The sequence below is a fragment of the Lepus europaeus genome, chromosome Y, assembly GCF_033115175.1.
Source record: "Lepus europaeus isolate LE1 chromosome Y, mLepTim1.pri, whole genome shotgun sequence".
In the NCBI taxonomy this organism is placed as follows: domain Eukaryota; kingdom Metazoa; phylum Chordata; class Mammalia; order Lagomorpha; family Leporidae; genus Lepus; species Lepus europaeus.
The window spans coordinates 17,707,579-17,718,093 of NC_084851.1; the positions used below are offsets into that span (position 1 = coordinate 17,707,579).

Genomic DNA, 10,515 nt, shown 5'->3' on the forward strand with positions numbered 1-10,515 from the left:
AGAGGGACAACCAGGACAGAATCCAGCTCCCCAGCTGGGACTAGAACCCCGTGTGCCGGTGCTGCAAGGTGGAGGATTAGCCTATTGAGCTGCGGTGCCGGCCTAATGTAATTCTTAATCTCAAAAAGATTTTCTAAAGATCTTGACAAGCTGAATAAATGTGCAAAACTCCAGGATGAAAAGAATAAGGAGAAGTGTACAGCCCTACAAACCTTGTTCTATTATCACTGAAAAACTCGAGCCCTGTGGTATACTTCAGGGAATAAGAACTCTTTCTTAAGACAGAATAGGATATTGATAAATATTGGAATCCCCTGGCATGATTGTAAGTCCACCATTTAGGGCAAGTCTGATTGAGCATGTCCCAAATTGTACATCTCCTCCCTCTCTTATTCCTACTGTTATATTTAACAGGGATCACTTTTCAGTTAAAATTTAAACACCTAAGAATAATTGTGTGTTAATTACAGAGTTCAACCAATAGTACTAGAACCAAACAAAACAAAACAAAACAAAACAAAAAACACTTAATAGTCTGTGATTTTGGAACAAGCCAAGCTCATGGAGAGGTCTGGAGGTGCTGGGGATTGAACCCAGGGCCTCATGCATGCTAAGCATGTGCTCTACTACTGAGCTACACCCCCAATGATATAATCCAGTGTCCCAACTGGGACTAGAACCCAGTGTGCCGGCACCACAAGGCAGAGGATTAGCCTATTTAGCCATAGCCCAGGTACAAAGAGGGACTTGGTACATTATAAAGAAGTTATTAATATTTCAGTAAGTATAGTGCCAAATTATATTTTGCTTGAATCTAAGTTTACAGATTTAATTTCAAGCTTACAAGAAAGATTAGATTAAATATGTTAAATGAAACCATTAGGAAATACTCAGACAAAACTGAAAACAATAGATTCTACAAAGGTATTGTTTTTTGCACTTTAAACAAACAGCTAAAACAACATCTTTTAAACAACTGGAAAGATCTAAAAGATAGTTTAGATATAATAGCATATTTGGCAATTATTACTAGTTGTTTAGCTGTAATAATGGTATTGTATTTATGTAGGAGACTGTCCATATTTTAAGTTGCATAATGAAATATTGAGGACTGAAATGTCATAATATCTGCAACTTACCTGAAATGAGTTCAACAAAATTTACATATGCACTTGCACACCCACTGGTGCAGAGCAAAATAATATAAATCACTAATTCTAGATTGCAGGTATGTAGAACATCACTGTATGATTTTGTTTCTTTCTGTATACTAAACTTTTCATAAAAATATTTGAAAATCAGATGGAAAACATTATATGCTCAACAAATATTGTCAAAAAAAATCAACTGTTCTTATAAAAATATATTCTTGACATTTTAGGAGAAAACAAGAAAAAAGCATATGATATGTGCAAAAATAAAAATTATCTTTTCTCAGATTAAGACAGAACTTCTTAAGGCACAGAATATAAGTCGTGGGGCTGGTGCTGTGGCATAGCAAGCAAATCCACCACCTGCAGTGTCAGCATCCCACTACCGTCACCAGTTTGAGTCACAGGTGCTCCACTTCTGACCCAGCTTTCTGCTATGTCCTAGGAAACAATGGAGGATGGTCGAAGTCCTTGGACCCCTGTACCCACATGCAAGACCTGGAAGAAGCCCCTGGCTCCTGGCTTTAGATAGGTGCAGCTCTGGCCATTGTGGCCATCGGAGGAGTGAACCAGCATATGGAAGACCTTTCTCTCTGCAACTCTTTCAAATAAATAAAATGAATCTTTTAAAAAAAAAGGCAACAAGATACTTACATAGGCTGGCGCCACAGCTCACTAGGCTAATCCTCCACCTGCGGCGCTGGCACCCAGGTTCTAGTCCTGGTTGGGGCACCGGATTCTGTCCCGGTTGCTCCTCTTCCAATCCAGCTCTCTGCTGTGGCCCGGGAAGACAGTGGAGGATGGCCCAAGTACTTGGGACCTGCACCTGAATGGGAGACCAGGAGAAAGCACCTGGCTTCTGGCTTCAGATTGGCACAATCAGGTAATAGAGCAGAATTTCTGGTCACAGATTCCTACAGTGACACCCTAACAGGTAGGAAGAGCTACACTACATCTGGAGATAACACTGACACAGCACAAAGAGGAAAACCAAGGCAGATGTTCAGGATTCCAAATCTGTTCAGCAATATAAAGCCAAATATGTCTGTGTTGGTATTTAAGAATGTGCATCACTGCATATCTTCTATTTGTGGTGGTTTTGAAGATTTTGTTTTCAGAGACTATGAATTGACCCAATACGAGAGTACTTTTTAAAAGCTCATGGAAAGTAGAATTTAATGACAGATTTATTGTACCAAAAATTTGAAACCCATGCATAGAAGGGACCCTCAAATAAATTTGTGGAAAACACATTTCACAATTCATTTTCCATGAACTCGTAGCAGTACCTTCACATTCCAGATATAAATTGTTCTTTTCGTGTTGCTTTTCTTCCCTTTTCCAAAGTTTTCTTTTACTTTTCAGAAATGCCAGTGTGTCTTAACAAGATTGTGGGAGGTTGAATAATGGAAGGCAGATCAGAATTAGAAAGGTTGAGTTCCTAATGTCACATAGCACAGAAGGGTAATGATAACCTAGTAGATATTTTGTGAGCAAATACAAGAAAGTAGCTCTGAGGTTCCAATCACAAAAATGCCAAGAAAGGGAAAATGTTGATAACCCTGGGTTGATCAGTGCACATTGTATACATGATTAAAGTGTCACACTGTACCTCATGATTCACACAATTTTTGCTAATTTAAAATTGAGGATCACTCCCAAGCTAGTGCATTCACATCAATTTCTCTTGTTAGGGCTTAATGCAGGAGACACTCACCTGCGCAGAGACTTGCCCCCAAAACCCAACCTCTTCCAAGCTCAGTCAAAGATGACATGGATGGCCTACATCACTGTAGAACCTACCACCAATATGTCTGAAGAAAAGGACAACCCAAATAGGTAACATTCATAATTTAGGCCAGCCCTCATCATGGGCTGAATGTAGAGCTGTTGGTTGAAGAGAGATCATGAATCAGGCAATGTTACACAATAACTGAGGTCACAGCATGCTCAGTACTCTCAAAGGGATCAAGGGGACCTCAGAAAAGAATGAGGATGATATTATCCCCACTGTTAAGCAGGTAAGGAAAACACAAGGATCAACACCTTTGAATGGAACAGAAGCATAATGACATACATGGATCACGTGTAGTTGTATATAGGTTGTGCAATTCATTCATTTCTTCAGCCATCAGTTCATCCATTGGTTCATCCATCTGTCTGTGTGTTCTTTCATCCATCCATCCATCCATCCATCCATCCATCTGTCCTCCCATCCACCCATCCTCCCATTCACCCACCCCTCTATCCACCTATTCATCCATCCATGCATCCATTTCTCACTCACTCCCTCCATCCATCCATCAATCCATCCATCCACCCATATTTCAAGCAGTTATTTATCAAGCATTTAATGCAATGCAGATGCTTCCCTCAGTACCAGCAACAGTGGTGATTGTCACATGCTTCCTGCTCCCTTGAAGCTTCCCATCTCTGGGGGAGCCAGGTGTGTAAATCTAGAGTGATCAGTGCTAATGGGAACCAGCTTATTAGTCCCTCTGCTTTGGAGATCTTTCTTCACAGGACTCAGGAAGGTGTACCAGCTCCTTCCTCCTCACTCACTGGCTACTCACTCTCAGCATCTGTATTGGATCTATATTGCCTTCCTCATTGGCAAGCCTCACAGAATTCCAGGGCTCTGGCTCCTCCCAACCTTACCTCCCTAGGGACCTACCTCAGTGGGCCTTGTGGATCACACACATACACACACACACACACACGCCTCATTCCCTTGAATGGTCTAATTGCATAAGAAAACACAATTATCAAATATGACGCACCTGATGATATGAATGAATCAAAGCTAAGCACAAGGGAAGTCTGATTTTGTATCTTTTGTTTGTCCTTTCTAAGTGTACTCTGTGGAACTTGAAATGATAATTTCAGACTTGATATTTTGTAGTATGTTGTGGAAGCTTCAGTCTTACTGATCTGAGTCAACTGTCTCCTTTAAACTCAAATAGCATAGACAAACCAGTGGTACTTTGACACAAAGGATATACATTTTTAAAAGATTTATTTATTTGAAAGTTCAAGTTACAGAGACAAACAGAGAGAGAGAGAGAGAGAGGGAGAGAGAGAGAGAATGTTTCCATCCCATGGTCCACTCCCCAAAAGGCCAGGGCTGGGCCAGGCTGAAGTCAGGATCCAGGAGTTTCTTCTGGATCTCCCACCTGTGTGAAGGGGCCCAAGCACTTGGGCCATCCTTTCTGCTTTCCCAGGCACATTAGCAAGTAGCTGGATCAGAAGTGGAACAACCCTGCCTCAAACAGATGCCCATATGGACTATCTGTGTTGCAGATGACAGCTTTACCCACTAAGCCACAATACCAGCCCCAGGATATACATTTTTAAGATTGCATGGGAAGATATCAGAATTTCTGTGTGGGCTGGGGCTGGGTGCTACTTTTCTAATGAGTCCAGTGGCATCCAGATGGTGTGTTTTGGGAAAATAGTGTTGTAATTTCAGTGCCATTAAGTTGATTCTTTCACTTAAATCAATGCCCATTCTTATCTGCTGATACTCAATGGGTCACAGGTAAGGGCTCATCCAGAAACTTCACTGCCTAGGAGCCAATGACTGACCACAATGGTAGCAAAAGGCTGACAGGAAATGACACCCTAGAACATCCCTGATATCATGCACATGGAGGCTGTCAGCCCAGGCATCTTACCTAACTTCTCCTCAAGCCTCTCCCAGCAAGAAGAGGCCACATAGCAAACCAAGAAAATAGCAGCAAAAGGGAAAAATCATAAAAAACTGAAATGTGACCACAGCAAAGTCAACCCAAAATGCCCATGTTATCCCAAGTGAGGACTCCCACATGGGTGGTAGGAGCCCAAGTATTCAGGCCATCTTTACACTGCTTTCACACTCACAATAGCATGGAACTGGACCAATCTGGGCTCAAAAGTGTGCTCATTTCAGATGCTAGTTCCACAGGTAATAGCTTAACATACTATGCCACAATGCTGGGCCCACCATAGCACTTTCAAACTTTGGACATTTTTTTTTACAGGCAGAGTGGACAGTGAGAGAGAGAGACAGAGAGAAAGGTCTTCCTTTTTGCCATTGGTTCACCCTCCAATGGCCGCCGCGGTAGGCGTGCTGCGGCCGGCACACTGCGCTGATCCAATGGCAGGAGCCAGGTGCTTTTTCCTGGTCTCCCATGGGGTGCAGGGCCCAAGCACTTGGGCCATCCTCCACTGCACTCCATGGCCACAGCAGAGAGCTGGCCTGGAAGAGGGGCAACCGGGACAGGATCAGTGCCCTGATGGTGACTAGAACCTGGTGTGCTGGCGCTGCAAGGTGGAGGATTAGCCTAGTGAGCCGCGGTGCCAGCCTCAAACTTTGGACATTTTGGGTCAGGACAACGGCAGCCTTTCTTGCTCCCCATGTTTCTGCTATGAGCTGTCATAAAGCAGCCTCTGGGTATTTTCTTATCAGTCCTCTGAATTCTGCCATCCTCATGGAAAAACTTGCTTTTGTTGATCTTGCATGGGGTGAGGGGCTCTGAGTGGAGAAGTGTAAAGTAAATGTCCAAGCAGTCAAATATAATGTTTCTCTCACATTCAAGCAAACAGTTGTAGTACCGTGGTTGAAAATGGTTGGAACTGCTCTTTGTAAATTGCCTACCATACTCCAGGTATTTCACCCCAAAACCTCTCAACCAACCAGCTGTGAAAACAGGGAGGCTCCCAGAGGGCTCAAACCCCCTCCTCAGACCACGAGCTATGGCATGGCAAAGACAAGACTGAATTTCAATTTTCAAGACCCCTAATGTTATATTCTATCCAGTGTTCTTTGCTGTACCATTTTGCCTTGAACTGATTTGAAACGTGGGATCACACTGGGAATAGATCAACCAGGTCCCTAAGGGGTACAATGTCCTCAACCACCCATGAATTTAATTCTATCTCAAAGCAAGGGTGTAAATAATTATTAGATTGTCTACTTGAATTTTGTATTCCATAGTAGAAAAAAAACTGTTTGACAGTAATAGGAGTTCAGGTACCAGCAGAGTACACAGAGAGATAATTTGCAGACCACTGAACACAGAGTTTGGCTCTGCACACATGATCCAATGTTACCTGAGTATTCTGAGTACTCATCAGAGTCATGTGGGCCATGCCTTGTACCATAGCATCAAACACCTTCTGATGCCCCTGTCCATGATGGCATTGTATGAGTTATGTTAGAATGGGTGACATGTAAAGAGGAGACAGTCATGAGTGACAGGGCACTGCTTGTCCACTCATGGCTCCCTCTTGCTATCACTGAATATCTGCTGTGTATTATGCTAGAGCGGGTGATGTATGAGGTGGGAAGACATGAGAGACCAGGGCACTGCACATTCATACAGAGCTACTGTGTGTCATCACTCCCTATCTGGTATTTACAGACCCATGTAGCCCCTTGATATCTAAAAGTCCTTTCATATCCTCAGAACATAGAACATTACATCTGCTAGGCCAAAACTCCCACTTCCCAGATAAGGAAAAAGAGTCTCAGGAAAGGGAAGTTATATCACCTGAAATTGCAGCCATCTCAAGGCAGAGCTTTGTCCTTATTCAAAGTTGCCCAAATTCTTTCATCAAGAAGTCTTTCCCAGGAGAGAGGGAAGACACTTTAGTATTCAGAATTAAAATAAAATATTACTCAGGCAAATTGTACACTCCTCATTATATCACTAGTTGTACCATTACTTCACTAGTGAAAATGAGGGGGAATTTTTTTTTAATAAGCATCACACATTCTGGGGCCAGTGCTGTGCTGCAGTGGATTAAAGCCCTGGCTTGAAGCACCAGCATCCCATATTGGCACTGGTTCTAGTCCATGCTGCTCCTACTCCAATCTGCTCTCTGCTGTGGCCTGGGAAAGTGGTAGAAGATGGCCCAAGTACTTGGGCCCCTGCACCCACATGGGAGAACAGGAAGAAGCTCCTGGTTTCTGGCTTCAGATCAGCATAGCTCTGGTTGTTGCAGCTTTCTAGGGAGTGAACCATTGGATGGAAGACCTCTCTATCTGTCTCTACCTCTTTCTGTAACTCTGTATTTCAAATAAATAAAATAAATCTTTAAAAAATAAAAAAATAAAAATCACACATCCTCCACAATAAGTAATTAGTTGAGGCAGATACATGTGGCACTGCCAGCCCTGTCCATACCTGCCACTCCCTTCATCTGGGGGTAAAAAAAGGAGAAAGGAGGTGAGTAGGCCTTCTGCAGACATGCCACATCTACCACCAGAGAAAGAGCTCCCAGAAGGCCTGGAATCCTGTACAACTGGTTCCAGCGTCTCAGGAAAATCCATGAGTCATATGATCAAAAATACCAATCAGGTCAATTTTATTATATTATTTTATATTATTTTTTTAACTTTTATTTAATGAATATAAATTTCCAATGTACAGTTTATGAATTTCAGTGGTTTCCCCCTCCCATAACTTCCCTCCCACCCACAATCCTCCCCTCTCCCGCTCCCTCTCCCCTTCCATTTACATCAAGATTCATTTTCAATTCTCTTTATATACAGAAGATCAATTTCGTATATATTAAGTAAACATTTCAATAGTTTGCACCCACATAGCAACACAAAGTGAAACATACTGTTTGAGTACTAGTTACAGCATTAAATCAAAATGTACAACACATTAAGGACAGAGATCCCACATGAGGAGCAAGTGCACAGTGACTCATGTTGTTGACCCAACAAATTGACGCTCTAGGTTATGGTGCCAGTAACCACCCTAGGCTGTTGTCATGAATTGCCAAGGTTATGGAAGTCTTCCAAGTTCACCAACTTTGATCATATTTAGACAAAGTCATAAAAAACAGGGTGAGGATAGTAACCAATGATCCTAAGAGTGGTATTAACCAGGTCTGAACAATTATACAGCATTAAGTGGGGAAGAGGACTATCACTACACACAGATTGAGAGTAGAGCCATTGAAGGTAGAGTAGAGGTTATGAATATGAAGGAATGAGGCCCAAGTACGCTAGACAGGGTCCAGAACAAAGGACAGAGTCATTATTAGAGGAACTAAGAAATGTGCTAAGCTACAATTAAGTTTTCTGATTGAGAGACAAATAGAACCCAACAGAAGGGGCTTGATAATAATCTGTGGGCTTTAGGCCTTGTAAGTTAAGAGGCCCAGACCTATCTATCTCTTCACATGGGGTACATCCTAAGGGAGGTGTGAACCTCCTAGGGGAAGGCACTCTGTTGACTTTCATTACTTGGCTGGCCTGGGAGGAGAGCTGGTCAGGTAAAGGCAGGGGGCATCTCTAACAAGAAATTTACAGTTCTGTCTGCAATGTTGCTGACCCTACTTGGTGGTCACTTTGGAAGCTGGGCAGAGTGAAGGGCTTTTCATCTAAGAGCCATTAAGATCTTTGGCTCTGACCTGGGCATCCTTCGGCTCCAGGGCAGGTCCATTTCCAGTGATCCAACTCTTGGCAGAGCTGCCAGGGCTCTTCACAAGCTGACTTCTGCTGAAGCCCATGCTTACCACATTGAAAGCCATGGCAGTGGACTAGCCTATTGGGTCTCCTTAAGGGCATATCACTGCACAGATCAGCCATTCATAGGCCTGCCACCCATTGCTTCTGATGCCTAGCTTTCTTTTCGTCATGGTTTGTGTTAAAGCAGACCAGAGGATGCAAGTCAAGGGAGTGCCCCAAGTCCCATCTCTAATCTTTGGTAGCCTAAACTACAATTCTATAGTCACAGGTATGTTCTGTAGTAGTTTTTCTAAGGCAGACAATGCCCATGAGGAAAATTATATTCTCCCTTAAAAACTTTCTTTCCCTTTGGTCTGAAAGGGAGGTTTTTTCTATTTACTGTTTACTTCGCTGATGGTGAAGGAAATCCAGCTATGAGATTAATATTTAAGTTCTTATTTTTGCTATGCTATTACAGAAAAATGTTAGCCATCTCTTTTATAAGGTCTAAAGATTAAATTGTGCATCCTACAGATTCCTTTAAGATAGAGTTAGTTTCCTACCTTGAACAGAATAGAGAAATGAAAGAACAAGTTGGACTTAGAATAGAGAAATATGGGTACAAGTCCTAGATCACATGCTGACAATAGCAATATTACATGAATACTTAGCAAACAGTTTCAACCATTAGATAACAACTTAAGAAAACATTTACCAGAAGTTCCAACACCTTCTATTAATTTTAAGAATCATGTATTTGGAAACGCCTCTTAAATATCTAACATGGTGTAGTTTGTTTAACCAGTAAACTCAAGCACAACCATATAAAATGTTTTTAGTTTCTTTGTACAAACAAGTATAAAACATATGATACAGAGATTCAGGTCACACAAATTAAAATGTATCTTTGATTGATTTTAGCAGCTTAAATTTATGGACAATCTTATCTATAAGCCAATTAAAATAAAATTCTTAATAAAAATTTCCATGTAGACATACAATATGTACACACATATAACATAAACTAATAGACCAATATAGCAATTTTAATAATATCTTTTAAAATCTTTAACTCTTTTTGTAGATTGTGAATTGATTTGAATTACTTTTTGTTTTTAGTAACCTCAGTTAAACATACTTTCTCTCAGTTGGTACTGTTAATACATTAATGGCTTCATCTGTTTACAGAGCCATCCCAAAGTACTGAATACAATAGAAGTGGCTGGACAAAGTGCATAGGAACCTATAGGAGGACAGCTAAACACAGAACCAACAGTGCTATAGTTTTATGAGCAGCAAATCCTATATAACTGTGGATGCAAAAGACTTTAAGTTGCCATGTTTAAAATTATATACTCATCAACCAACAAGAGGTACTTGCTTACTTCACAGTATTTTTGAAAACACCTGTAGGATTTTACAAGTATTTAACCCTTTAGGCCTCTGAGGCTTTCTCATTAAGATAAGTGTCATGTCTAGTAACACCAGATCATTAGACTTTTTAATTCTCAAACATTTGTATTAATAGCATTTTCCATTATAGAAACTTAAAATTTAGTACCACGTCACATCTTGACAGTACTTCTAATATAATCCAAATAGCCTGATTAGTTGGTGTCTCTATAAGATGAGAGACATAGGTCCTTTGATTTTTTCAGTTGAGCCCAAACTGTAAAACTAAAGTCCAAGATTTACTGGAAATTTTAGAGTCCAGATTGTTTGGAACTTTGATTTTTTGAATGCCTGTAAAGAACACCAAGAAGGCTCAAAATCCAAAATATGTGGTTGAAATAAGACTCCTTAAAATCATGACGTAACATAGACCAAATTTGATCATTCTTAGAAGGTGATTATTCAAATCTTTGAAAATAAGCACATATTTAAATAACCCATAGCTCTTAATAAAAATTCAGCTGTTTT

General features: G+C 41.0%; 1 non-coding gene across 1 annotated transcript; it reads right to left on the reverse strand.

Annotated features, from left to right (window-relative positions):
* Window positions 1–572: 572 nt before the first annotated feature.
* Window positions 573–644, reverse strand: TRNAA-AGC (transfer RNA alanine (anticodon AGC)). Its single transcript has one exon. It is a non-coding gene; the product is annotated as a tRNA-Ala (tRNA).
* Window positions 645–10,515: the final 9,871 nt, after the last annotated feature.